Below are 26,927 nucleotides of genomic sequence, written 5' to 3'. Positions count from 1 at the left end.
GAGAGCAAGCAAAAGAGAGCTACTCATTTGAGTTCAGCACTAGTGCCTTGTGAGATTCATCGAGAGATAGTGTGTGCTTCATCTTTGTGTTCATTTGCGCGTGGAGTTTTTGACTCTCAATGAACTTCCTCCAAAGTTTTGGAGGCTTGTAAAAGCTAGCAAGAGACACCAAAGTGTGTGGTGGTCCTTGCGGGATCGAGAGTGATCCTTGAGAAGAAGAAGAGCTCGCCGATCCTTGTGTGATCGGGGGAGAGAGGGAAAGGGTTGAAAAAGACCCGTCCTTAAGTGGACTCCTCAACGGGGACTAGGCCTTCGAGGGCCGAACCTCGGTAAAACAAATCACCCGTGTCCATTATGTTTATTGCTTGTGATTTGTTTGTTTTCTCGTATTCTAAGTTTTTCTTGCTCCATTCTTTGCCAATATCATTCGGTGTTGCTTCAAGTTAAATTTCCATTTAGTGAAGCAACATGTTGCAAGAAAGAACTTGTCCTAGTGCTCTTCTCATCTAAGGCTTCTTGCTTTGTTATTCTATAACTTATTTGATTCATCACTCCCGCATTATTTAGCAATATTCTTTTCAAGCAAGAACTTAGTTTGTATACTCCTATATTTGTATATCTTGTTCTAACCACTAATCAAGGGATCTAGTTGGGGGATAAAGTTTTAATTTTCAGGTTTCGCCTATTCACCCCCCCTCTAGGCGACTTTCACCTGGTCATCCCCTTTTATAGATACAAGGAGATGCCCAGCTGTACAATGGGGTGTAGCTATGTGCCAACGTGGCTGGCAGAGAAGCGCCTTGAGCCCTATACACGAGCTAACATGGCCGTCGGAGAAGTGCCTTGAGCCCTGTAGAAGCACAGCTGTCGGGCGGCATGGATCCCGCTGACGTTGTCTTGCTTCCGTAGGGGGTTGAGAGCAATCCGACGTCATGGGCGCACGCGGGGAACCATCATTACCTGTTACCGGAGTAACCTTAGATGGGACACCGGTCTTGTTCCTTCGTAGCCTCAGGCGGCTAGCTAGGAGTAGGGTAATGATGTACCCCCTGCAGCGTAGTCGGTCTGAGGCCCAGGTCGGGCGAGGCAGAGGCCTTCTCCCGAGGCCGAGGCTGAGGCTGAGGCCGAGGCCTGAGGTCGGGCGAGGCGGAGCTCCCTGTTGCGCCCAAGGCCGAACTCGTGGGAGATCGTGACTCAGTTTTACCCTGATGGTTGGCACAGTAGCCGGAGCGGGGCAAACAACGCTGTTTTCCTGTCAGATCGGTCAGTAAAGGGGCAAAGTGACTGCGGTCACTTTGACCTTGCCGACTGAGGCACGCGTGTCACGATAAGGTGTCAGGCGATCCCCGCATTAAATGTGCATGCGATACGGTCGGTTGGTAGGGCAATACGATCTGGGCTCCAGGCGAGCCGAGGGTGCGCTCACTGCCCGAGGAGGCCCTCGGGCGAGGCGTGAATCCGCCCAGGACTACTGTTCCCGCCCGAGGCCGAGGCTGGGCGCGGATGAGGTTGCGTCCCTTGGTAGACGAGGCCCTAACTTGAACCGCACTTTATCAGCTGTTTACGGTTTGTTCTGAAGATGTTTCCCAGCCGTGTTTAGGAGTATTGGGGGTACCCCTAATTACGGTACCCGACAGTAGCCCCCGAGCCTCAAAGGGAGTGCGGACACTCGCTTGGAGGTTCTGCCGGATGTTTGCAAGGGGACCTTGCCCTTCTCGGTTATATTTTGTTCCGGTGGGTGCGCGCGAGCGCACCCGCCGGGTGTAGCCCCCGAGGCCTCGGAGGAGTGGTTTGTCTCCTCTGAGGTCTTAATTCTTTTTGCGATGCCTCGGTCGGCCTTGTTGTTCCCTCATGCGGCCTGGCCGTAGCCCGGATGCGCGGTCAGGCTCCGAGTTTCACGCTGGTTTGTTGACGTGGTCAACGGTTCGGCCGTAGCCTGGTGCGAGAGCAGCCCCCGAGCCTCTGCACGAAGCAAGAGGACGATCAAGGACCGTCTCGACTTTTATTGTATGCCCCTTCGTCGCCTTTCCGCAAGGAGGAAAGGGGGAAAGCGCCATGTTACCCTCGAGGGGCACCAAACATGGTGTTTCCAGTGAGTTGCTAACGGGTGATCCGAGTGGACGCCCGAGTCCCGTTCGATAAGGGTTGGCTAGTGGCCCAGGGGCACGCTCCAAAAGTACCGGTAGGTGATTTGCCGGACCCAGACCCATTCGATAGGGTCCGAGGGCTCGATGCCTCCCTCCGGTGGGATTCCGTTACAAAATCGTTCCCGCTGGTCTCGGAAATGTCCTAGGGTACCTCGGGAGCGTAGCCCGAGCCTCGGCCATGTAACGGACGTACCCAGGGTCATCCCTGACTCTGCGTGCTCTGGGGCGGCTGTCGAACCCTTCCGAGGGGCCAGCCTTCGAACCCCTTATCAGTAAAGGGCTCGGAGCCCGGGTGCTCTGGGGTGGTTGCCGAACCCCGGAGGGCGCAACCTTCGAACCCTTGATCAGTAGGAGGGCTCGGGGCCCGTTTCCTTCGCTGGGAAGGATCCTTTTTCGAAATATCCCATTTCCCGGTCCCTGTGGCAAGAGAGAGAGAGGGAAAGGAAAAGGATATGAATTTAAATAAGGCGGTGCACCTTTTGTAACACCCCTGGTGTTACTGTAACTAAAACTTGAGCATGACATCATAAGCATTGGCATTGCATATGTGTGACACACCTAGAGTGCATTCACTAGGCAAAAATTTCAAACAAGTTGTATTGTTTTAAGTGTTTTGCAACTAGAACCCTGGTTAAGGAACTTAACCCTAAATAGAGATTATAGGGGTAAAACTTTACCCAAGTTAAGAAAACCAAAAGACTTTAGGGTAAAAGTCATAAAATGACCCTAAGAATAAACTTGAATCACTTCTTGTACCCCTGGGATACCAGAAACCCTAATTGGAACCCTGGAAAACTCTAAGTCCAAACCCTAGGGGCTTATGTGCAAAAGTGATGAACCTTTGGACTAAAATGTAAAAACTACTATGTTTATGCATCTAAAGCCAATTGGTTCACAAATATGTGAATTTACAAGCCAAACCCTGAGATTTGGACTTAAGTGCAAAATGGACCTCATTTGAGTTCTACACTAAGTCTGAAATTCAGTGTTAAAGGCTCCACTTTAGGGCTTTGTAACTTTCAAAGCATAGGGTTTTTGCCCTAGGTCACCACATCAAGTTGATAGCCCAATCATAGGAGAACAACTTTGTTTAAGGGTTCAAGCCATGTCCTTATGAAAAAAATAGAGAAAATCTCAACCCAAGTTGGACTGTCAGTCTGGTTCTGTCTGAATATCAGACTAACAGATTCTTGCCCTGAACTTCAAGCCCAATTTCAAACCAGATGCAGTGGCTTTTTGGGGCAACATCAGATGGCAAGATTGTAGAGGGCATGTTGCTTTACAACTTTGCTGCAGATCTTGGTTGGAGTTGTTATGGGAAATCGAGAGGAAACTCAGCTTCAACTTTGGTTGTCAGGCGACTGATGAAGCGCTTGCCATGGTACAGTAACGGGTAACTGAAGAAGATTCCATCCCTTTGCTCGCCGCCGGTGGTCCCTCACCGTTGATCGCCGCTCGTCGCGATTCGTGCGTCGTGGCCATCGGATAAACATGGCTCGGTAAAGATCCTCACCGCCGGTGAGCTGGCCACCACTCCGACGACCCCCTCTCCTGTCTTCCTTTCTGCTTTGCGGCTGGCACGATAAGTTCGCCGTCGACCGCCGCTTCCCGACCGTGCGCCGCGTGGCCTAGCCGTTTTACAGCGTCGCCATGACTCCCTCTACCCGTCCCATCGTCGCCGGGGAGCTTGCCACGGCAATAGCCACGAATTCACCACACCTGTGTTCTTCCCTATCTCCGGCCGCCGCTCATCTCCATCCAAATTGAGCACCACCGCCCGCGAACACTATAAATTGAGCCCCTGGGCAGCTGCGCTAGGTCATCCCGAAGCTATTGCACCCGCTCCCACCCTCAATCCTCCACCAGCACGCTCGAATTTCTGGTTTCCCCCAAATCCCTCTCCACCGCCAAGAACTACACCCTACCGTGGCCAGCCTTTCACAGGTCTGCTCATGTCCTCTTTGTTCCTGTTCTAGCTTCTCTGTACGCCGGTGATGCTCAACAACCCACACAATTGCGCTAGGAGACCACCAACCACCGGGAACACGGCGATCTAGCCGCACGGCTCCCGGACACCGTGACCAGAACACACCACTTGATCATTAGCGCAATTAAATTGGGGGAAATACTCCCTTGGTCTTGAATTGGGTTTAGTCTAAAGCTAGGCGCCGGTCACTGCCCCAATCGGTCGGCGTAGGTGCTCGCCGGAGCTCGGCGGGGCATGAACGCCGTCGAGGTTGACTCGGGTGAGGAAATAGAACATCAGGGGCGTTTCTGTAATCTGTCAGTGACGCAAAGAAATAGTAACCGAGCCCCTTCCCAGTTAGTTAAAAGCCCGAGGGTCCTTCTGCAAGATTTCCACGCGGGCACACGCGCGAGCACACTTCTGCTGTGGTTGGGCCGTCCTGGATTAGATTGGGCCCAGTACTATTCATCTGTTTTCCTTTTTCTTTTATCCCCAGAGCCAAAACAAATATAGAAAAATGTAGAAAAATGCTAAAATTGTGAAACTAATTTTCCTAGGTTTGTTATTTTCCATAGTATTTAATAAAAATAAGTTGGTAATTTTTAGTGAAAGTAAGAAATTTTAAGGTATTTAAAGAAGTTAAAAGTCTTGGTTATAGATTTTTAGAAAATAATTGGTAAGTCCTAAAATGCCCAAAATTTTTATATGAGTGTTATACAATATTTAGAAGCCTTGGGTAAAGTTTGACTTGATTTGGACCTTGTTTGATCACCAAACCCCAAAACACCCCCCCTGCTCCATGAACTCCTTTACCGACTCCAGAAACCCTAAGTTCCCGGAACTCCGTGAAGGAAAGTTGTATTCAAGACATAAATAATAAACTTATGTTATCTTTGCATCCTCATGAGCATCCCATGGCATCCATTCTTATACTTATGTATGGTTATAATTAGAACGAGAAGAAGAGGTAGAAGTAACTGAAGAGGAGACACCACCACCTTCGGAGTCTCAGGCCGGGAATCAATTCTACTTTGACATCTGTGGATCTGAGCCTGATTCACCTGTGAACAAAGGCAAGCCCCGGTGCATGCAACCCCTTTCCTTGTGTTTTTAAATACTTTTCGCACACTTAAGTCTAGTGAAATGTGCATTAAGTTTATAGGAGTTACTTGAAACCCTTTTGATGCATTGCTTTTCCTTGATATCCATACCTTTTATAGATACTTCGGTGAAGTATCAAAATATGATTTACAAAAATGCTTAGCCTTGCTTAGATCTTGTGGATGGAAGTTGTCCTCAATTTAACCATGGAGAGGATAGCTTCTACCTGCAAGAATATTTTCATTTGGAGCAATAGTGGGATCTTACTGCAAAGTTCCCCGTGATGCTCTCTCATCCTAAGGAACAGACACAATCCTAAGGATGAAAATACTTAAATTGAGACTTGGGGTAGGAACAGGTGATGTTCTACCCAAGTTGGTTAAGGATTAACGCGTATGTAGGCGTGCTGACCGAGGACCCTTTAACTGGTCACATGCCTCGTCATGGGTAAGCCTTGCCTCGGGCAGACTAAGGCCGGAATAAGACAACACGAGATGGGCGTGGAGCGGTGGCGAGAGTAGCGTGTACCCTCCGTGGCAAGAGGCTGGACGGTGGTGTATCTGTGCTCTCGGTCTGCGTGAACCTGATCCGGTCTTAAGAACCCCGGTGGCGGGTTGACATATGCAAGGGTTAAGTGCTACATATGTCGTGTGATTGGAGATCCTCAGCTGAGTATAATCGATTCGGATCGCCGTACCTTCGCGGTTATGAAGACTTGGTCACTTCCCTGCAACCTAAAGTCAGGATGTGAACACTATGGATAAAAATGATGTTGTCTTGATGTGATGTGAGATTAGACTAGATGCAAATGGAGTCTATTAATACTTAACATGACGTTAAAAGATTGAAAGTAAGGACTCACTTTAGTAAGCTACTTCTGCAAAAGTATAAGTTGATTTTTGCTAAAGCCTCTCCTTGACTCCTATTTATCCAGCATACCCTTGAGAGTTGTTGGGGACTTGTTCTCAAATGCTAAGAGTTAAGAACAAGGCAACATAGAAAATGTTAATCGTTAATATCCTTCGTCCTCCGAAGCATTATTTCCCTTAGGAGATAATGATTTGCGGACGAAGGTGATGAAGGTCATACCCTCATCAATTCATCAAACAATGACGAAGGGTGAAATATAAAGAATGTAAAAGAAAACGTGAACAATCATTTATTATTATTGAGCATAAACAAAGATATTATTGAATTACAAGTGTACCTTCAATTGGAAGGAAATGACAGTACAAGCGTGACGCAAAAAGCGAATGCCAATTCAGCGTGAACAGTACGGAGATACTGTTCACCTATTTATAGACACGGGACACAGCCCTTGCAAAATTACATTCATGCCCTTTACATTTGATAATAACTCTATAGTAGTCTATTGAGGTCTGAATAGCCTTTTCATCTTTAAGTCGGTTCCATTCTTTGCTGTCGCGCCGAAGCTTTCCTGCTCGCACCTTCGGCTCTGAGTCAACCTTCGTATTATTCCGGTCCACTGCAATGCCGACTTTAGTCCGAGGGTACCTGTTTACACATTGTACTGCAGGAATACTGTTAAATCCTGTTTTTGAGGACCTTCGGACACCGAAGGTCCCCAACAGTAGCCCCTCGCAATATTAATTTGTTCGAAGTAATAAATTTAGATTGCGATATGGACGAAGGCTTTTCGCCAAAGGTCCGAAAAAACACCTTCCCTTTGCTAGAATAGCAACATTCAATGACAGGTGGGGTCTTTCAGCTTTCAACGCACCGAGCGTATAAATACGGCCATACCGCAAACTCATTTTGGTACGTGCACTTGCCATCTGCCCCTGCTTACTCAATTTTATCTCTTGCGCGCAAAAATTTACTGAGCTTTTAGTTTTGAAGCTTCGGCACTGAAAACAATTTTTAGCATTTCCGAAGATGTCTGAAGACAAAAAGGCCGGTCCCGAGATGAAGCTGAGTCTCTCTGAAGAGAAGAACCTGGGGTTCCTTATAGCGATGGCGGAGACCAATACGGAAAAAATTACCAAGGAGATACTGGAAGGCTTGTCTGAAGATACTGGTGACAGCGACAGTTACGATGTAGAAAGTGGTGGGGAAGAGTCCGAAGATCGGCCATGGCGGCCAAGTCATGCGGTTTTCGGGAAAACCACCATTAAGCAGAGTCATATTGATAATATGAGGGGCCGATATTTTCAAGATATATCTATTGTGAGAGCTGATGATGGAGAAAAAACTTCTCCCACCCCCGAAGAAGATGAAGTTGTAATCTTCCGAAGCTTTCTCAAGGCTGGGCTTCGATTCCCCCTGAGCAACTTTGTTGTTGAAGTTCTGAAAACATTTCAAATCTACCTTCATCAAATTACTCCCGAAGCTATCCTAAGAATGGGGATGTTTGTCTGGGCTGCGAGAAGCCAAGGTTTAGAACCAGATGCCAAAAGCTTTTGCAACATTCATGAGTTGTTATATGAGACGAAGCCCTGGGGGAAAGAACAATATCACAACAACTTTGGGTGCTACAGCTTCGTTGCCCGCTCCGGGTCAAGCTGCCCTGTGCCGACTTTTCGGAAAAGATGGCCCGGAGCCTGGATGACTGAATGGTTCTATGTAAAGAATGACCTGACAACGCAAGAAGATGTTAAGAGTATCATTATGCGCCCCATCTGGCAACGCTTCGGACTTCGAAGGCCGAAGGTTAAAATGGATGAAGCAGCCGAGGAATGCCAAAGAGCCTTCGGCGTAGTCTGCTCTTTTATTGGGACAAGAGACTTGATTCAAGAACACATTGCCTTTAGGGTGTGGCCACTTGCAGGAAAGTGGGAAATGCCGAAGGAGACCATCAAGGAGTCCGACGAAGGCGGACTGGTCAGACTAAAATACACATTCAAATACGGGGATAAATTTGTTGAACCCGATGACGACTGGTTGAAAAACATTGAAACATTAAGTGATGAACTGCTTGGGGCATATTCGAAGGCCGAGAACACTGCAATGTCAGCAGCCTTCGGAGGCCGAAAAAAGAAGAGGCTGAATCGGGTATTTGATGCCATCGGGTTTGTCTACCCTGACTATTGCTATCCCACCCGAAGGCAGAAGAGAAAAAACACAACCTCTGCAAAGGAAGAAACTGCGGCTGCTCCTAGCGAGCCAGAACCGAAAAGGAAGAAGATAAAGGTTCTTACGCATCGGCCGCGCTATATTGAACCAGCTTCAGTGCCTGAGTTTACCGGAGAAACTCCTTCGGCCACCGAAGCTGAAAAACCAGCCGAGCCAACTTTTCTGCCAGAAGTCATAGAAACGGCCGAAGTGCCAACAAAGACAAAATTGGAGCAATCAAAGATTTTGTTACCGGAAACGAAAGAGAAGGCCGAGGTGCCATTCACAGAAAAAATGGAAGAGGTAAAAGAAGCAACTGAGGGCTCCAAAACATCAGAAGTTTTGAGTCCTACAGCAATCACTGAGACAGCAAAAAATGAAAAAGTGCCAACCGTAACTCCGAAGAGAAAGAGAATGGCTAATGTGCTAGATGTACTAGAAACGATCAAATCTTCGAGCACACCTCCGAAGAAGACTGCTGTTACTTCTGAAACAACAGCTGAAATTTCTGGTTCTACAGCTCCAGAGCAAGAAATTGAAGCCGAAGCTGGGCCCTCAGAGCCCGCAAAGGCAAAAACGTTGGAAAGTGAGGCAGAAAAAATAACAAAGCCAACTTTTGTTGAAGAAACTGGTGTTGCTACCCCCGAAGCATCCCCCAAAATTCGTGATTATATTTTTCGTCATGCTTCGGGGAAAAAATTATCAGAAAAAGAAGAACAAGAGGCCCAGCATTATGCCCAAAAGTTGAAATATCCAAAGGGGGCGTTGATATTTAATGGCAGTGGAGAAGAAGATTTCTTGTATTGTCTCCCCGACAGCAAGGAAATTTCTGTCTGTCGGGAGATGAGCAGAAGCTTCGGATTCCCAACTTTAGAAGACGGACTTTCGGTGCTGTCGAAGAACGATCTGGCCGACAGCCTGGCTTACAATAGTTTAAAGGTGCGACAAATAAATAAATAAAAAATTTTCGTTTGACAAAACCTATTGACGCACACATATGTCTTTTTGCAGGGCTTGATACTTAGCAATGCCCTCAGGGCACAGAAAGATGCCGAAGACGAAGGGTGTACTATAGCCCTGAGCAACCTTCGTTCCGAAGTAATTGAACTGAGGAACGAAGGTCTCGAAAAAGATAAAATATTATACTCATTGATAAATAAAATAAAGGAAGACGAAGCTGCTTTTAAAAGTCAAGCTGAAGCTCAGAAACGCGAAATTGAAGACCTTCGGAAACAACTGGCCAGAGCCAAGGAAGAACGCATATTGGAAGAAACAAAGCGTGAACTCAGCGATCAATGGGCAGATCACCTAGAAGTGACTGTTGAAGAGCTTCGTTCATCCAAAAAGAGATGCTACAACAAATCTATAGATTGTGTTAAGAAATTAAAGGCTAGCTTCGCCAAGGTTGGCGCATTCTCAAGTGAGGAAAACTTTTCGAGAGGCAGTCCCGAAGGTGTCATTGAATGGATTGACCACGAAGCTGAAGCCTTCGAAGAAATTTTAAATAGCCGAGGAGATATATGTGCCTTCTCTGGCGCCAGAGGGATTGCCGCCATCTTAGAGAAGAAGGGCTGCGAACATGTAAAAATTTTAGCACAGTCCGAAGCTGCCTTGTCCTTTGAAGATACAAGAGATCCCTCGGCCGAAGCTAGCATAATTGGTGGAAAGTTTTTTACCGATATCTGGGATAATGGTGGCCGAGAAATGGCCGGAGAAATTATTCGAAGAAGTGAAAAGGGCATCCATGATGCTAGAGAAGTAGCTGAGGCTGCTGAAAAGAGCGCAGAGGCCGAAGGTCAGATAGGTATTAAATAATAGTTTTTATCGTGTTGTAATCTTGGGCTTTAAGATTTGTTTGCAATTTGTAATAGCAAAGTAGCCGTGTCCTGTCCTTCCTCAGATCCTACTGAAGTATCTCCGGGTGCACGGCCTAAGGATGACGATGAGATTAAAAAGATGGCTGAAGCTATTATGGATGAAGTTGTCGATCGACTGCTGAACGAAGCTGCAGAAGTGGTACTTAGGGAAGACTAGATGCTATTGTAAAAATATTTTAAATGTAACATGTGTAATATCTTGTAATCCTGTATGTAACATATTTGTTTTATTTTTCTTTATGGTTCAATTCTTTACGATGCATGAAACTTTACATACGTACCTTTTTTGAGTCTTTGGCGAAAAAACACCTTTCCTTCTTTTCATGCTTCGTGAAGAAAAAATTTTTATGTATCACAACAATGTCCATAGTGCTCAGATGAAGAATATCAAGCTTCGTGAAAACATTCTCCGAAGCTATACTCCGAAGATGAAGATTGTGTCTCCTTGTGACAATACGATTTTCACTCTTTCAAAGCATACTTCCGAAGATCAATATTGTGTCCCCTTGTGTCATATGCAACATGATGTATGATGCTTATGCTATGCAGAATGATGTGATGATGTTATGTTACGTAGATGACATTTGTTCCGAAAGATACACACATATCCCCACACAATATTTTTGCATCAGCGCTGATTCTTCGCTGTAAGCTCTGCATTCCCTTAGGAACGTCTTTGGAGCTTCTTCGCCTTTTACTTAGGCGGTATAAGCTCTGCATTCCCTTAGGAACGTCTTTGGAGCTTCTTCGCCTTTTACTTAGGCGGTATCAGCGTTGACTTTTCGCTGTATGCTCTGCATTCCTTTTGGAACGACTTTGGAGCAGAAAACTTACACTGCGCTCCCTTCGGAACGACTTTTTGTGACTTCGTCAAACTTACTCTGCGTTCCTTAGAACGACTTTTTGTTGCTTCGAAGAATTTTCGATAGTCCGAAGGTCCTTTTTATTATCACAAACCTGTGAAGAAAACATATTTTTCTTGTAGGAATCAACGAAACTAACTACATGAAACCTAAACAATGTCCTTTATTACAGAAAATAAAACTGAATGAAAAAGATTGCTATTAAGGTAGGATATTTGTCAATAGATGTGCTTTGATTCTGGCACAGTGCTGTTGACCGTGCGAGCTTCGGACTGTTCTCTGAAGTCCCTTTGATGCGGAGCATATTGGCTCCCTTCTGGCTGCTGGCCTTGTTGCAACGGAGGTGGAGGCGGAGGCGGTTGCCAGGAAGCTTGAGGCTGACTTGCCGAAGCGGCAGAGGCTGCAGGATGATTGCCCACATATTCTGGGATGTAGGGCGAATGATACGAAGCTGTATGCATGACCTGCTTCGGCTGGGCTTGTTGTGCTGCTGCTTCAGCTATTTCCTTTTGCTTCTGTATAGTAACATGACACATCCTGGTAGTATGGCCTTTATTCTCACCGCAGAATAAGCAAAAAATTCTTCTCGGCTGATCGCTAAATCTTCCTCCGAAGCCCCTGGCGCCTCTGCCTCTTGGAGCTGGTGGCCGGAAGGAGCTTTGCTGTTGTCCAGAAGCCTGTGAGGAGCATTGTGGCCTTTGCTGTTGGCTTCCTCTGTCATCATTTTGTGTAGAATTGTGAATTGATCTCACATGCCTCGGGTAAAACTTCCCTCCGAAGCCCCTGGTCATTTCAGAAAACCTGAAAGCCTCCTCCCTTCTTTGGCGAAAATCATTGTCGGCCCGAATGTATTCATCCATTTTCTGGAGAAGCTTCTCCAGAGTTTGAGGAGGCTTCCTGGCGAAGTACTGAGCTGACGGACCTGGCCGAAGCCCCTTGATCATGGCCTCGATGACAATTTCATTGGGCACCGTTGGTGCCTGTGCCCTCAGACGCAAGAACCTTCGGACATATGCCTGAAGGTATTCTTCGTGGTCCTGAGTGCACTGGAACAGAGCCTGAGCAGTGACCGGCTTCGTCTGAAATCCTTGAAAGCTGGTTAACAACAAATCCTTCAGCTTCTGCCATGAAGTGATTGTTCCTGGTCGAAGGGAGGAATACCAGGTTTGAGCAACACTTCTGACAGCCATAACGAAAGATTTGGCCATGACTGAAGCATTGCCACCATACGAAGACACTGTTGCTTCGTAGCTCATCAAAAACTGCTTCGGGTCTGAGTGGCCATCGAATACAGGTAGCTGAGGCGGCTTGTAGGACGGGGGCCAAGGTGTAGCCTGCAGCTCAGCGGACAGAGGAGAAGCATCATCAAAAACAAAATTCCCATGATGGAAATTGTCATACCAATCATCTTCGTTGGGAAAACCCTCCTGATGAAAATCTTGATGCTGAGGCCTTCGATGTTGCTCGTCCTGAGCAAGCTGACGAACTTCTTCAGAGGCTTCGTCTATCTGCCTCTGCAATTCAGCTACCCTGGCCATCTTTTCCTTCTTGCGTTGAACCTGCTGCTGAAGGATTTCCAGATTTTGAATCTCCTGATCTAGATCATCCTCCGGAGGTGTTGGACTGGTAGCCTTCCTCTTCTGGCTCCGTGCTTCTCTAAGAGAAAGGACGTCTTGATTGGGGTCCAGCGGCTGCAGCGTGCCAGCCCCTGGTGCTGAAGCCTTCTTCGGCGGCATGACGAAGGTGATGCTTGCCGAAGATGTTGAAAAGCTCAAGAAATGGAAGTGAGTTCACCGGAGGTGGGCGCCAATGTTGGGGACTTGTTCTCAAATGCTAAGAGTTAAGAACAAGGCAACATAGAAAATGTTAATCGTTAATATCCTTCGTCCTCCGAAGCATTATTTCCCTTAGGAGATAATGATTTGCGGACGAAGGTGATGAAGGTCATACCCTCATCAATTCATCAAACAATGACGAAGGGTGAAATATAAAGAATGTAAAAGAAAACGTGAACAATCATTTATTATTATTGAGCATAAACAAAGATATTATTGAATTACATGTGTACCTTCAATTGGAAGGAAATGACAGTACAAGCGTGACGCAAAAAGCGAATGCCAATTCAGCGTGAACAGTACGGAGATACTGTTCACCTATTTATAGACACGGGACACAGCCCTTGCAAAATTACATTCATGCCCTTTACATTTGATAATAACTCTATAGTAGTCTATTGAGGTCTGAATAGCCTTTTCATCTTTAAGTCGGTTCCATTCTTTGCTGTCGCGCCGAAGCTTTCCTGCTCGCACCTTCGGCTCTGAGTCAACCTTCGTATTATTCCGGTCCACTGCAATGCCGACTTTAGTCCGAGGGTACCTGTTTACACATTGTACTGCAGGAATACTGTTAAATCCTGTTTTTGAGGACCTTCGGACACCGAAGGTCCCCAACAAGAGTCTTTTCCTTAGTCGGGTAAGACTTGCTGAGTATTCCATACTCAGGGTTTATCCCTTTGTTGTTTTTAGGTGAGGAAGCGACAAACTTTTGTTGCTTCTGCTCCAAGGTGGTACCAAACGAGGAAAAAGAAGACTGAAGTGCGGGAGGACTCGGTCCTCCACTTAGGATCTTTTGGTTTATTAAACTTATCGGGAGGAGTTTGTGCCTCCCCTGGCTTGTATAATATTACTACTCTGCACTCACTTTTAGTCTGGTCTGTAATAACCTAACTCAAGTTTGCTTTTGAAATAAATGTAAAATTATGTAATTCGCTTCCGCATTTCTTTATCTCCGATGTTCTGTAATGTCTACAAGACGGGTGAGACGTTCCTGGTAAGGAAGGAAAGATACCGAACTTGTCAAGTAGTTCAGGGGCACCTACAGGGTTGTCTGATGTCTGTGAGACAAGGACAACTGTAGGTGGGCCTAATTACTTGGGAGGTTCCGTCACAGCTGGTATCGGAGCGTAGCCCTTCTTGGCAGATATTATGAGGCATCTTCAAAAGAATTTTCAAAAGTCTTACCTAAAATTCTTATCTCTTCTTACCTAAGTATTCTGAAGAAGTCTATCTTAAAGACTAGATAGGAAGAGTGCAACGTATAGAAGGTTGAATCGACTAAGGTTGATTCTGTAATTATACATGCATCATGCTAAGAATCATACTAATAACATTTTCCCCCTTAGAAAAGATGCCGCCACGTACCAGGCTAACGGCACGCAAGTCTACGGGACCAATTGGGGTGCCTCGGCATCAATTGGCTCCCCGACATGAAAGCAGCAGCAGTGGAAGTAACGACCCCATCGGAGACCTTGAAGCTCGTGTGAGTCGACTTCAAGCAGCGCTGCAACATAGGACTGATGCTTGGGTCGCTGACGGAGATAGAATCAATGAACTGAGAAGGGACATCCGACACTTGCAGGATCAACTCGCTGATCGAGACTTAGCACTTGACTGGGCCGTGCAGTCTCGTTTGCTAATGTGTGCTAAGGAAGCAAGGGCTCAGGCCCGAATTAAAGAACTTAGCTCGACTGTCGATGACCTGCAGGTTTACTGCAATACGTTGCACGAGGAAGTCCATGTATTATACTCACAACTACACCCAAGTGAGCCTGCACTACCTGCTGAGGCAGAAGCTGGACCATCTCACGTTGCGGGACGTGCGCTGGGTGGGGAGTTAGACCTTTTTGAGCCTCCTCCTTCCTTGAGGTTGGTTGATGTCTGGACTCCCACACCTGACGATGAAGCCGCCAAGACTGATGGCAAGCAGGAATAAGGGTGTAATAGAAGTAGAGTAGTGTATGGTAGGGTATTAAAGGGTGTACTGTTGTATAATGGGTATTGTATCCTGCTAATAGGTTGAACCTTTGTATAATGGGTATTGTATCCTGTTATGTAATATCGAGTCTGTATCATTACTTTTTATAGTAATGTAAAATGGAAGGTTTTCTCTGGCACATTATGTTTACTTCAAATGTTTTTGCCACAGATGCCGACCAGGACTCGAGGACAGGATGCAGCAGGAACTTCTGGGGGACGGGATGTTACCCCAAACCCACCTCCAGTTCCTCCCACGTTAGCCGAGGCGATTGCCGCCTTGGTGAATGCCACCGCCGATAATACCCGCTTCCTTAGGGAAATGGCGGGTCAGCAACAATTTCAGCAGCAAGCAGCAAGAGGTTATCCGCAGGGTCCCCGTGAGACCACTTATCTGGATTTCTCGGAAACTCGTCCACCTCTATTCGTCAAGGCAGAAGATCCCCTAGAAGCTGACGAGTGGATTCGGGTTATCGAGCAAAAGTTTGGTCTTCTTCGTTGCTCAGAGACGCAGAAGCCGTTGTTCGCCGCACAACAACTCCGTGGTCCTGCCAGTACCTGGTGGGGAAATTTCATGGCTATTCAACCTGACAACCATCAAGTCACCTGGAATGAGTTTAAAGCAGCTTTCCGTGAACACTACATCCCCGAAGGAGTGCTGCATATGAAACAAGAGGAGTTTATGAAGTTACAACAAGGCGGAGATACCATTACTCAATATCTCAACAAATTCAATCACCTGTCACAGTATGCCATTGACCAGGTGAATACGGATTTAAAGAAGAAGAACTGTTTTATGCGGGGACTGAATGATCGGCTACAAAGGAAAATGGCCACATGCATAGACCTCACGTATGGAAAGGCTGTCAGCACAGCCTTATCTGTTGAAGCCAAATACACAAATTCTGGAAAGAATAAGGGATTCGGTGGTGAGCGGCCTAATCAGGGCCAGGCGAAGAAACCACGGTTTGTGATTCGACCCTCAAACCAAAATTGCCCTTTTTCTCGTCCACCTTCATTTCCCTTCAAACAGCCAATCATTATCCGCCCCAACAATGCCCCCACTACCCCAAAACAGCCGGGTGCCCCAGGCACTCGATTTCCTGCCTTGCCTAGTTCTTCAACTGGGTGTTTTAATTGCGGCAAATCAGGACATTTTATCAAGGACTGCCCATATCCTAGGCAAAATCAATCTAATGCTTCGCAAGGATCTGGGAAATCAGTTCAGCCTAAAGGAAATACTATGGGGAAGAATATGAAGAAAACGGGGCGTGTGTATTATACTCAAGTGGCTACTACACCGGAAGGAGAGCCGGTGATGATGGGTACGTTTCCCGTGGCCAGTCACCCAGCAATTATTCTTTTTGATTCTGGTGCTTCACATACATTTATTAGCAAGAAGTTTGTGGAACAACATCATATTGCATACCATGAATCAAAGGAGGGATTTAAAATTCATTCACCTGGGGGACATATTTATACTAAAGAAGTGGCCTATGGAGTGCCAGTAACAATGGCCGGACGGAACTTTCCTGCTAACATGATTGTTCTGAAGGGCCAGGATATAGATGTAATTTTAGGTATGAATTGGTTAACCCAACACAAGGCAATCCTCAACACTGAACTCAGAACCGTCAGGTTGAGCTATAACCAAGAAGAGATTCTCTTGACTCTCCCCGCAACCAATCCAGCCAAAACTTCTGGTAGAGTCTATGAAGCCATTGTACCGGAGATCAAGAATATTCCGGTAGTATGTGAGTTTCCAGATGTATTTCCGGAAGATTTGCCTGAACTGCCCCCTGAAAGAGATGTAGAGTTTGTAATTGAGCTAAAGCCCGGTACGACTCCTATCTCTCGAAGATCGTACCGCATGCCCCCTAATGAATTGGCGGAACTGAAGATTCAATTACAAGACCTACTGAATAAGGGATTCATCCGGCCAAGCTCGTCCCCTTGGGGTTGTCCCGCCATTTTTGTTAAGAAGAAGGATCAAACCTTGAGAATGTGCGTGGATTATCGACCCCTAAATGAGGTCACCATCAAGAATAAGTACCCCCTTCCCAGGATCGACATCTTATTTGATCAACTGACTGGGGCGAGGGTATTTTCCAAGATTGATCTCAGGTCGGGCTATCATCAAATCCGTATTCGGCCCGAGGATATACCGAAGACCGCGTTTACTACGCGATATGGATTGTTTGAATACCTGGTAATGTCGTTCGGGCTCACAAATGCTCCTGCCCATTTCACTTATCTGATGAACTCGGTATTCATGCCCGAATTGGACAAATTCGTGGTAGTCTTCATTGATGATATCTTAATATATTCCAAGAATGAAGAAGACCATGCTCAGCATTTACGGATTGTATTGACGCGCCTCAGGGAACATCAGCTATATGCCAAGTTCAGCAAGTGCGCGTTCTGGCTGGAAGAAATTCAATTTTTGGGGCACGTATTATCAGCTAAAGGAATTGCGGTAGATCCTAGCAAGGTCAAAGATATTCTGGAGTGGAAACCCCCAACAACTGTTCACCAAGTCCGGAGTTTTCTTGGACTAGCCGGGTATTATCGCAGATTCATACCAGATTTTTCTAAGCTTGTAAAGCCGATCACAAGTTTATTGAAAAATGACATTAAGTTCAATTGGTCTTCTAAGTGTAATGAAGCCTTTGAGCAACTGAAGACACTATTGACCATTGCTCCGGTTTTGGCTCAACCGGACATCACTAAACCTTTTGATGTATATTGTGATGCATCTGGCAGTGGGCTCGGCTGTGTACTGATGCAAGAGGGCCGAGTGATTGCGTATGCTTCAAGGCAGTTGCGCCGACATGAGGAGCACTATCCAACTCATGATCTGGAGCTAGCTGCTGTGGTTCATGCCCTAAAGATTTGGCGTCACTATCTGCTGGGTAATATCTGTCACATATATACAGATCATAAAAGTTTGAAGTACATCTTCACCCAGTCAGAGTTAAATATGAGGCAAAGACGATGGCTTGAGCTCATTAAAGACTATGAACTGGAGATCCATTATCACCTAGGCAAGGCCAATGTGGTGGCAGATGCGCTGAGCCGTAGGGTTGCCTGCCACTGTCTTATGACGAAGGTCTTCGAGAACACTTTGTGTCAAGAAATGGAAAAGCTAAACCTGGGGATCATCCAACAAGGGACTCTAAATCAGCTAAGGCTTGAGTCAATCATTTTGCAAAGAATAATTGATGCTCAAAAGGATAATCTGGGTATGAAGCACATTCGAGAGAAGATAAAGGCTGGAGTAGCCAAGTGTTTCAAGGAAGACGATCAAGATGTGATATGGTTTAAAAACCGCATAGTAGTGCCAAAGAATGAAGAGCTCCGCCAGCAAATTCTGGATGAAGCACATCTTAGTCGCTATTCTATTCATCCCGGAAGCACTAAGATGTATCAAGACTTAAAGCAACATTACTGGTGGACTAAGATGAAGATTGAAATTGCACGCTATGTGGCTAAGTGTGACACTTGTAGACGTGTCAAGGCCATACACATGAAAACTGCTGGTCCATTACAATCTTTGCCAATCCCAACATGGAAGTGGGAAGACATCAGTATGGACTTTATTGTGGGACTGCCCAGGACGACCAATGGGTATGATTCTATTTGGGTTATAGTTGATCGACTCACAAAGATTGCCCACTTCTTACCCGTCAGGGCCAAATATACAGTAGTCACTTATGCAGCATTATATATCAGCCGTGTTCTCAGTCTGCATGGTATTCCAAAGACCATTGTGTCGGATCGTGGACCTCAATTTGTAGCCAAGTTCTGGGAAGGACTTCACAACTCCTTGGGTACTAAGGGTGTGTTTGGTTTGACTTTTGGCTTTGGCTTTTGCCTCCCTAAAAGCCAAAAGCCAACCAAAGGGCTGGATCCAGGAAACAGCTTTTTCTAAAAGCTGAATTTCTCGCAGTGCAAATCTGAAAGCACCTCTGGACCTGCTTTTAGTGGCTTTCGGATGGAACTGTGAAAACATATATCGAAGAATTTTTAACGACTTTTAGTGATTTTCACTAAACAATTTTTAGCTTTTTAACAGCTTACAGCCTACAGCAGCTTTTTCCACAGCTCACAGCCCACAGCAACTTTTTTCACAGCCACAGCCCAACCAAACAGACTCTAAATTGCTCCACAGTTTGGCTTATCATCCTCAAACCAGTGGGCAGACTGAGAGGGTGAACCAAATACTTGAAGATATGCTGCGGGCATGTGTCCTGGACTTCTCACCAAAATGGGATGAATGTTTACCCCTAGCGGAGTTTTCATACAATAACAGTTATCAAGAAAGTATCAAGATGGCACCTTTTGAAGCTTTATATGGACGACGGTGTCGAACCCCGCTAAATTGGTCTGAACCTGGAGAAAGACACTTCTTTAGGCCTGATATGGTGAAAGAGGTCGAAGAAAAGGTTCAGAGAATTATCCATAATATGAAGAAAGCTCAGGCTCGACAAAAGAGTTATGCAGACCGACGACGACAACCCTTATGCTTTCTGGTAGACGATTATGTCTACTTAAAAGTTTCACCAATGAAGGGTGTATCGCGTTTCGGGGTAAAAGGGAAACTTGCACCCAGGTACATTGGCCCATTCCTGGTGCTTAAGCAATGTGGACCAGTGGCCTACCGACTTCAGCTCCCCGAAACATTGTCTGCTGTGCATAATGTATTCCACGTGTCACAATTGAAGAAGTGTCTTCGGGTTCCTGATCGAACCGTTGAAGTGACTGATGTTGTCCTGAAACCAGATTTAACGTACTCGGAACATCCTATTCGAGTTCTGGATCAAAAGGACAGGGTCACCCGAAGAAAGACTCTCAAATTCTACAAGATACAGTGGAACCAGCATTCGGAAGACGAGGCTACATGGGAAACCCAAGATTTCTTGAATAAGAATTTCCCAGGCTTCCTAGCCTCATGTAAATTGTAAAGCTTGTATAGCTGTTGTAATAAAGAAGTAACCCCCACATCATCCCTGTCTTGTACCAAAAATAAAGAAATAAAAAAAATGTGATGTGTTTCCTTTACCATTACCTACCCTAGGATTTTTAATCTCGGGACGAGATTCTTTTATGGGGGGAAGGATGTAACAACCCTGGTGTTACTGTAACTAAAACTTGAGCATGACATCATAAGCATTGGCATTGCATATGTGTGACACACCTAGAGTGCATTCACTAGGCAAAAATTTCAAACAAGTTGTATTGTTTTAAGTGTTTTGCAACTAGAACCCTGGTTAAGGAACTTAACCCTAAATAGAGATTATAGGGGTAAAACTTTACCCAAGTTAAGAAAACCAAAAGACTTTAGGGTAAAAGTCATAAAATGACCCTAAGAATAAACTTGAATCACTTCTTGTACCCCTGGGATACCAGAAACCCTAATTGGAACCCTGGAAAACTCTAAGTCCAAACCCTAGGGGCTTATGTGCAAAAGTGATGAACCTTTGGACTAAAATGTAAAAACTACTATGTTTATGCATCTAAAGCCAATTGGTTCACAAATATGTGAATTTACAAGCCAAACCCTGAGATTTGGACTTAAGTGCAAAATGGACCTCATTTGAGTTCTACACTAAGTCTGAAATTCAGTGTTAAAGGCTCCACTTTAGGGCTTTGTAACTTTCAAAGCATAGGGTTTTTGCCCTAGGTCACCACATCAAGTTGATAGCCCAATCATAGGAGAACAACTTTGTTTAAGGGTTCAAGCCATGTCCTTATGAAAAAATAGAGAAAATCTCAACCCAAGTTGGACTGTCAGTCTGGTTCTGTCTGAATATCAGACTAACAGATTCTTGCCCTAAACTTCAAGCCCAATTTCAAACCAGATGCAGTGGCTTTTTGGGGCAACATCAGATGGCAAGATTGTAGAGGGCATGTTGCTTTACAACTTTGCTGCAGATCTTGGTTGGAGTTGTTATGGGAAATCGAGAGGAAACTCAGCTTCAACTTTGGTTGTCAGGCGACTGATGAAGCGCTTGCCATGGTACAGTAACGGGTAACTGAAGAAGATTCCATCCCTTTGCTCGCCGCCGGTGGTCCCTCACCGTTGATCGCCGCTCGTCGCGATTCGTGCGTCGTGGCCATCGGATAAACATGGCTCGGTAAAGATCCTCACCGCCGGTGAGCTGGCCACCACTCCGACGACCCCCTCTCCTGTCTTCCTTTCTGCTTTGCGGCTGGCACGATAAATTCACCGTCGACCGCCGCTTCCCGACCGTGCGCCGCGTGGCCTAGCCGTTTTACAGCGTCGCCATGACTCCCTCTACCCGTCCCATCGTCGCCGGGGAGCTTGCCACGGCAATAGCCACGAATTCACCACACCTGTGTTCTTCCCTATCTCCGGCCGCCGCTCATCTCCATCCAAATTGAGCACCACCGCCCGCGAACACTATAAATTGAGCCCCTGGGCAGCTGCGCTAGGTCATCCCGAAGCTATTGCACCCGCTCCCACCCTCAATCCTCCACCAGCACGCTCGAATTTCTGGTTTCCCCCAAATCCCTCTCCACCGCCAAGAACTACACCCTACCGTGGCCAGCCTTTCACAGGTCTGCTCATGTCCTCTTTGTTCCTGTTCTAGCTTCTCTGTACGCCGGTGATGCTCAACAACCCACACAATTGCGCTAGGAGACCACCAACCGCCGGGAACACGGCGATCTAGCCGCACGGCTCCCGGACACCGTGACCAGAACACACCACTTGATCATTAGCGCAATTAAATTGGGGGAAATACTCCCTTGGTCTTGAATTGGGTTTAGTCTAAAGCTAGGCGCCGGTCACTGCCCCAATCGGTCGGCGTAGGTGCTCGCCGGAGCTCGGCGGGGCATGAACGCCGTCGAGGTTGACTCGGGTGAGGAAATAGAACATCAGGGGCGTTTCTATAATCTGTCAGTGACGCAAAGAAATAGTAACCGAGCCCCTTCCCAGTTAGTTAAAAGCCCGAGGGTCCTTCTGCAAGATTTCCACGCGGGCACATGCGCGAGCACACTTCTGCTGTGGTTGGGCCGTCCTAGATTAGATTGGGCCTAGTACTATTCATCTGTTTTCCTTTTTCTTTTATCCCCAGAGCCAAAACAAATATAGAAAAATGTAGAAAAATGCTAAAATTGTGAAACTAATTTTCCTAGGTTTGTTATTTTCCATAGTATTTAATAAAAATAAGTTGGTAATTTTTAGTGAAAGTAAGAAATTTTAAGGTATTTAAAGAAGTTAAAAGTCTTGGTTATAGATTTTTAGAAAATAATTGGTAAGTCCTAAAATGCCCAAAATTTTTATATGAGTGTTATACAATATTTAGAAGCCTTGGGTAAAGTTTGACTTGATTTGGACCTTGTTTGATCACCAAACCCCAAAACACCCCCCCCCCCCTGCTCCATGAACTCCTTTACCGACTCCGGAAACCCTAAGTTCCCGGAACTCCGTGAAGGAAAGTTGTATTCAAGACATAAATAATAAACTTATGTTATCTTTGCATCCTCATGAGCATCCCATGGCATCCATTCTTATACTTATGTATGGTTATAATTAGAACGAGAAGAAGAGGTAGAAGTAACTGAAGAGGAGACACCACCACCTTTGGAGTCTCAGGCCGGGAATCAATTCTACTTTGACATCTGTGGATCTGAGCCTGATTCACCTGTGAACAAAGGCAAGCCCCGGTGCATGCAACCCCTTTCCTTGTGTTTTTAAATACTTTTCGCACACTTAAGTCTAGTGAAATGTGCATTAAGTTTATAGGAGTTACTTGAAACCCTTTTGATGCATTGCTTTTCCTTGATATCCATACCTTTTATAGATACTTCGGTGAAGTATCAAAATATGATTTACAAAAATGCTTAGCCTTGCTTAGATCTTGTGGATGGAAGTTGTCCTCAATTTAACCATGGAGAGGATAGCTTCTACCTGCAAGAATATTTTCATTTGGAGCAATAGTGGGATCTTACTGCAAAGTTCCCCGTGATGCTCTCTCATCCTAAGGAACAGACACAATCCTAAGGATGGAAATACTTAAATTGAGACTTGGGGTAGGAACAGGTGATGTTCTACCCAAGTTGGTTAAGGATTAACGCGTATGTAGGCGTGCTGACCGAGGACCCTTTAACTGGTCACATGCCTCGTCATGGGTAAGCCTTGCCTCGGGCAGACTAAGGCCGGAATAAGACAACATGAGATGGGCGTGGAGCGGTGGCGAGAGTAGCGTGTACCCTCCGTGGCAAGAGGCTGGACGGTGGTGTATCTGTGCTCTCGGTCTGCGTGAACCTGATCCGGTCTTAAGAACCCCGGTGGCGGGTTGACATATGCAAGGGTTAAGTGCTACATATGTCGTGTGATTGGAGATCCTCAGCTGAGTATAATCGATTCGGATCGCCGTACCTTCGCGGTTATGAAGACTTGGTCACTTCCCTGCAACCTAAAGTCAGGATGTGAACACTATGGATAAAAATGATGTTGTCTTGATGTGATGTGAGATTAGACTAGATGCAAATGGAGTCTATTAATACTTAACATGACGTTAAAAGATTGAAAGTAAGGACTCACTTTAGTAAGCTACTTCTGCAAAAGTATAAGTTGATTTTTGCTAAAGCCTCTCCTTGACTCCTATTTATCCAGCATACCCTTGAGAGTCTTTTCCTTAGTCGGGTAAGACTTGCTGAGTATTCCATACTCAGGGTTTATCCCTTTGTTGTTTTTAGGTGAGGAAGCGACAAACTTTTGTTGCTTCTGCTCCAAGGTGGTACCAAACGAGGAAAAAGAAGACTGAAGTGCGGGAGGACTCGGTCCTCCACTTAGGATCTTTTGGTTTATTAAACTTATCGGGAGGAGTTTGTGCCTCCCCTGGCTTGTATAATATTACTACTCTGCACTCACTTTTAGTCTGGTCTGTAATAACCTAACTCAAGTTTGCTTTTGAAATAAATGTAAAATTATGTAATTCGCTTCCGCATTTCTTTATCTCCGATGTTCTGTAATGTCTACAAGACGGGTGAGACGTTCCTGGTAAGGAAGGAAAGATACCGAACTTGTCAAGTAGTTCAGGGGCACCTACAGGGTTGTCTGATGTCTGTGAGACAAGGACAACTGTAGGTGGGCCTAATTACTTGGGCCGGTTACATGACATGTGGGCCCGGGCCTCCATGCTGGACTGCTGGATGCGGCGAAGCCGAAAGGGCGCACAACCGTGGTGTGGTTGCATGCTTCCTGCGTGGCGGTCCGCTCTTTCGACCGCTGGTTCCGGTGAGGATGGGGGAATGCTTATAACCACGGGGCGATTACATGCTTCGTGTGCGGCGATTTGGCTTCTTCTGTTTCGGGTCAGCTCGCATGACGTGTGGGACCCAGCCCCCGCGTCGGAGGGCGAGAACCCTGGAACGCGTCGGTGGAGACTTTGCCCGTGACGCTTGGGGGTGCGAGTGAGGAGATCTGCCTTTAAAAAGGGGTCGATCCCCCGGGCAGTAGCCATGCCTTCACACTTCTCGCATTCATCGTGCCCTTCCACCTTCCGAGCCCCCAGATGGGGTGCACCCGCGTTGCCTTCTTTTTGCTGCTGTTTGAGGAGCGCGACCCCGTGGGGGTTGGCGCTCTTCAGTCACCGCTCGGCTTCAAGGATTTTCATCATGCAGCCCGGCTGCAGTCCCTCACCAATGGTCATCCGTAGGGATGATCACCAGCCTTGTGGTGGGGAGAAGCAAGCCGGGCTGTGGCCTCTGCCCCGCCCTCAGCTTCAAGGATGTTCATCATCCGGGCTGGGGAGGAGGGCGCGCCGAGTTGGGTCCTGCCTCCCGCGTGGGCCGGTGGCCCGCTTCTTCCTCCAACATTCGGGGGAGAAGGGCATCCTCCAGCCCTGCGGAGGAGGCGTCATCTAGCCATGCGGGGGAAGGCGAACTGCTGCTGCCTAGTCAGGGTGCAGCTGTCCGTCCTCCATCCGGGCGATGGTCGAGCCGTGCGCAGGTGGCTATTGTCGCCGGTGCTGAAGTGGTGGCCGCGGCTGGTGAGGCTTCCCATCGTAGCGGTGGTTGCTTCCGCCGACGAGACCGTCAGTGCCACCTACGCTCCGGACCTCCGGCTCTTTGGCTTTAATGGCTGGTTCTCGTCCCCCGTGAGGGGACGTGAACAAGGGCCTTTCGGCAATAGCGTTTGCCCTGAGGCCATCGCTGCTGCTGTCTAGCCGCCCGAGACAGAGGTCGTTGTCGCGCTGCTGGTGCGGTGGTCGCCGGCGAGCCACCTGGAGTTTGTTATCCCACAGGCCTTCCGGTGTGGAGGTTGTTCATTCCTGCGGGATTGGACCCGTAGTCCCATTTGTAATGGTACCCTCTTGAGAGCAAGATGTGACAGCTTTAAGTACTAAGACATCCGCCATAGGTCGGGAGAACCGCCGAGGGTGCTGCCGACGTCTAAGTCTAGGTACCATTGTTACCCCAAGTACATGTGTTTGTTCTTTGTGGCTGCTGAGACCTAAACATTAGGGTATAAAGTCGTGTTTCTTTCCTCTTGTTTCGAGCATTAGGACTTGTTCGTCGGTAGCAGAATCACTTATCTGAGCGTGAGCTACCTTTCGCGGAAGGTGACGAGTGAGGTATCCGTATCCCGGAGGCATAGAAGTCCCTCGGCTCGGTCGACCTTGCCGTTCAAGGTCTCTCTCGCTCGTCATTAGGATTCCGTTATCGACGCAGTCGAAAGGCGCGAAAGTCATTTTGGCGGAAAACTTTTCCGAGGAAAGATTTTACGCAGAGGGGGCTTCCCTCTTTCTAGACCCGAGGCGACCGCTCGGGCCGGGACCCTTGCGGAGGGTCTGGCCGTGGTCGTCGGGTCTGCCCAGTCTGCCCGAGTCATGGCCTCACAGCAGCGTGCCCGGGCCGAGGGTATGTCTTGCCCGCTCTGCGACTTTGTTTTTGTCTCCATTCTTCTCCTTATGTCTGAAGAATGTTGTCCTACTGTCTACAGAGTTTGAGACGGCTCTTGACGAGGCCGTCAAGAACTGCAAGGCGCTTGCCGAGGCGGCTAAGCAGAAGGAGGTCGAGCGCGTGGCCATGTTCGAGGCCATCTCGGCTTTCTGCCAGGCCTTTGGCCTCGACGGCGTCCCCTCGGGTAGCTCCCCCTAGAGTCATCTGTGGGCCTTGGGCGGCCATGTGCGCGACAGACTCCGCGGGGCGCTGCACCACGGCGTTAGGCGGGCCTTCTCCGTGCTCGCTTCCCACTACGACGTGGATCTGGAGCGGGTCAGCGAGGGGTACTGCTTACCCGACGATGAGGAGGCTGCCTTAGCCGAGGTCCAGAGGCTTGACACGGCTGTCGAGGGCCCAAGTGCGGCGCTGGCTTCCTCCTTTGAGGTGGAGATCCTTCCGCCCGTGTCGCCATCTGAGGCCGTGCCAGATCCTGCCGAAGGTGGAAATGACGCCGAGGGTGCCGCTCCTCCCCCAGCCGATGTCTGAGCCTGCAAGAACAGTTTGCTTTGAAGTATGCATATGTTTTTTTGGCCGCTGAGGCCTAAACATTTTAATGTCGGATTATAAAGCTGTGTTTTGTTTCCTTTCGTTTCGAGCGTTAAGACTTGTTCAGTAGCAGAATCCCTTGTCCGAGCGTGAGTCACTTTTCGCGGAAGGTGATGAGTGAGGTATCCGTATCCTAGAGGCGTAGGAGTCCCTCGGCTCGGTCGGCCTTGCCGCTTACGTGGTCCCTCATCGTTTTTAGGATTCCGTTATCGATATAGTCGAAAAAGCGTGAAAGTCGCTCTGGCAGAAAAGTTTTCGAGCGTTAGGACTTGTTCGGTAGCAGAATCGCTTATCTGAGCGTGAGTTACTTTCCGCGGAAGGTGATGAGTAAGGTATCCGTATCTCGGAGGCGTAGGAGTCCCTCGGCTCGGTCGGCCTTGCCGTTCAAGGTCTCTCTCACTCGTCTTTAGGATTTTGTTATCGACGCAGTCGAAAAGCACGAAAGACGTTCTTGCAAAAGACTTTCCCGAGGAAAATTTTGACGCAGAGGGGGTTCCCCCTTCTAGCCCCCGAGGGAGGGTCGGGCTTTGCCGAGGCAAGGCTGATCCTTCCTTGATGGTTAGACT

The sequence above is a fragment of the Zea mays genome, chromosome 7 (genome assembly GCF_902167145.1).
Source record: "Zea mays cultivar B73 chromosome 7, Zm-B73-REFERENCE-NAM-5.0, whole genome shotgun sequence".
Classification (NCBI taxonomy): Eukaryota; Viridiplantae; Streptophyta; class Magnoliopsida; order Poales; family Poaceae; genus Zea; species Zea mays.
Note: the sequence above shows the minus strand (reverse complement) of the source record.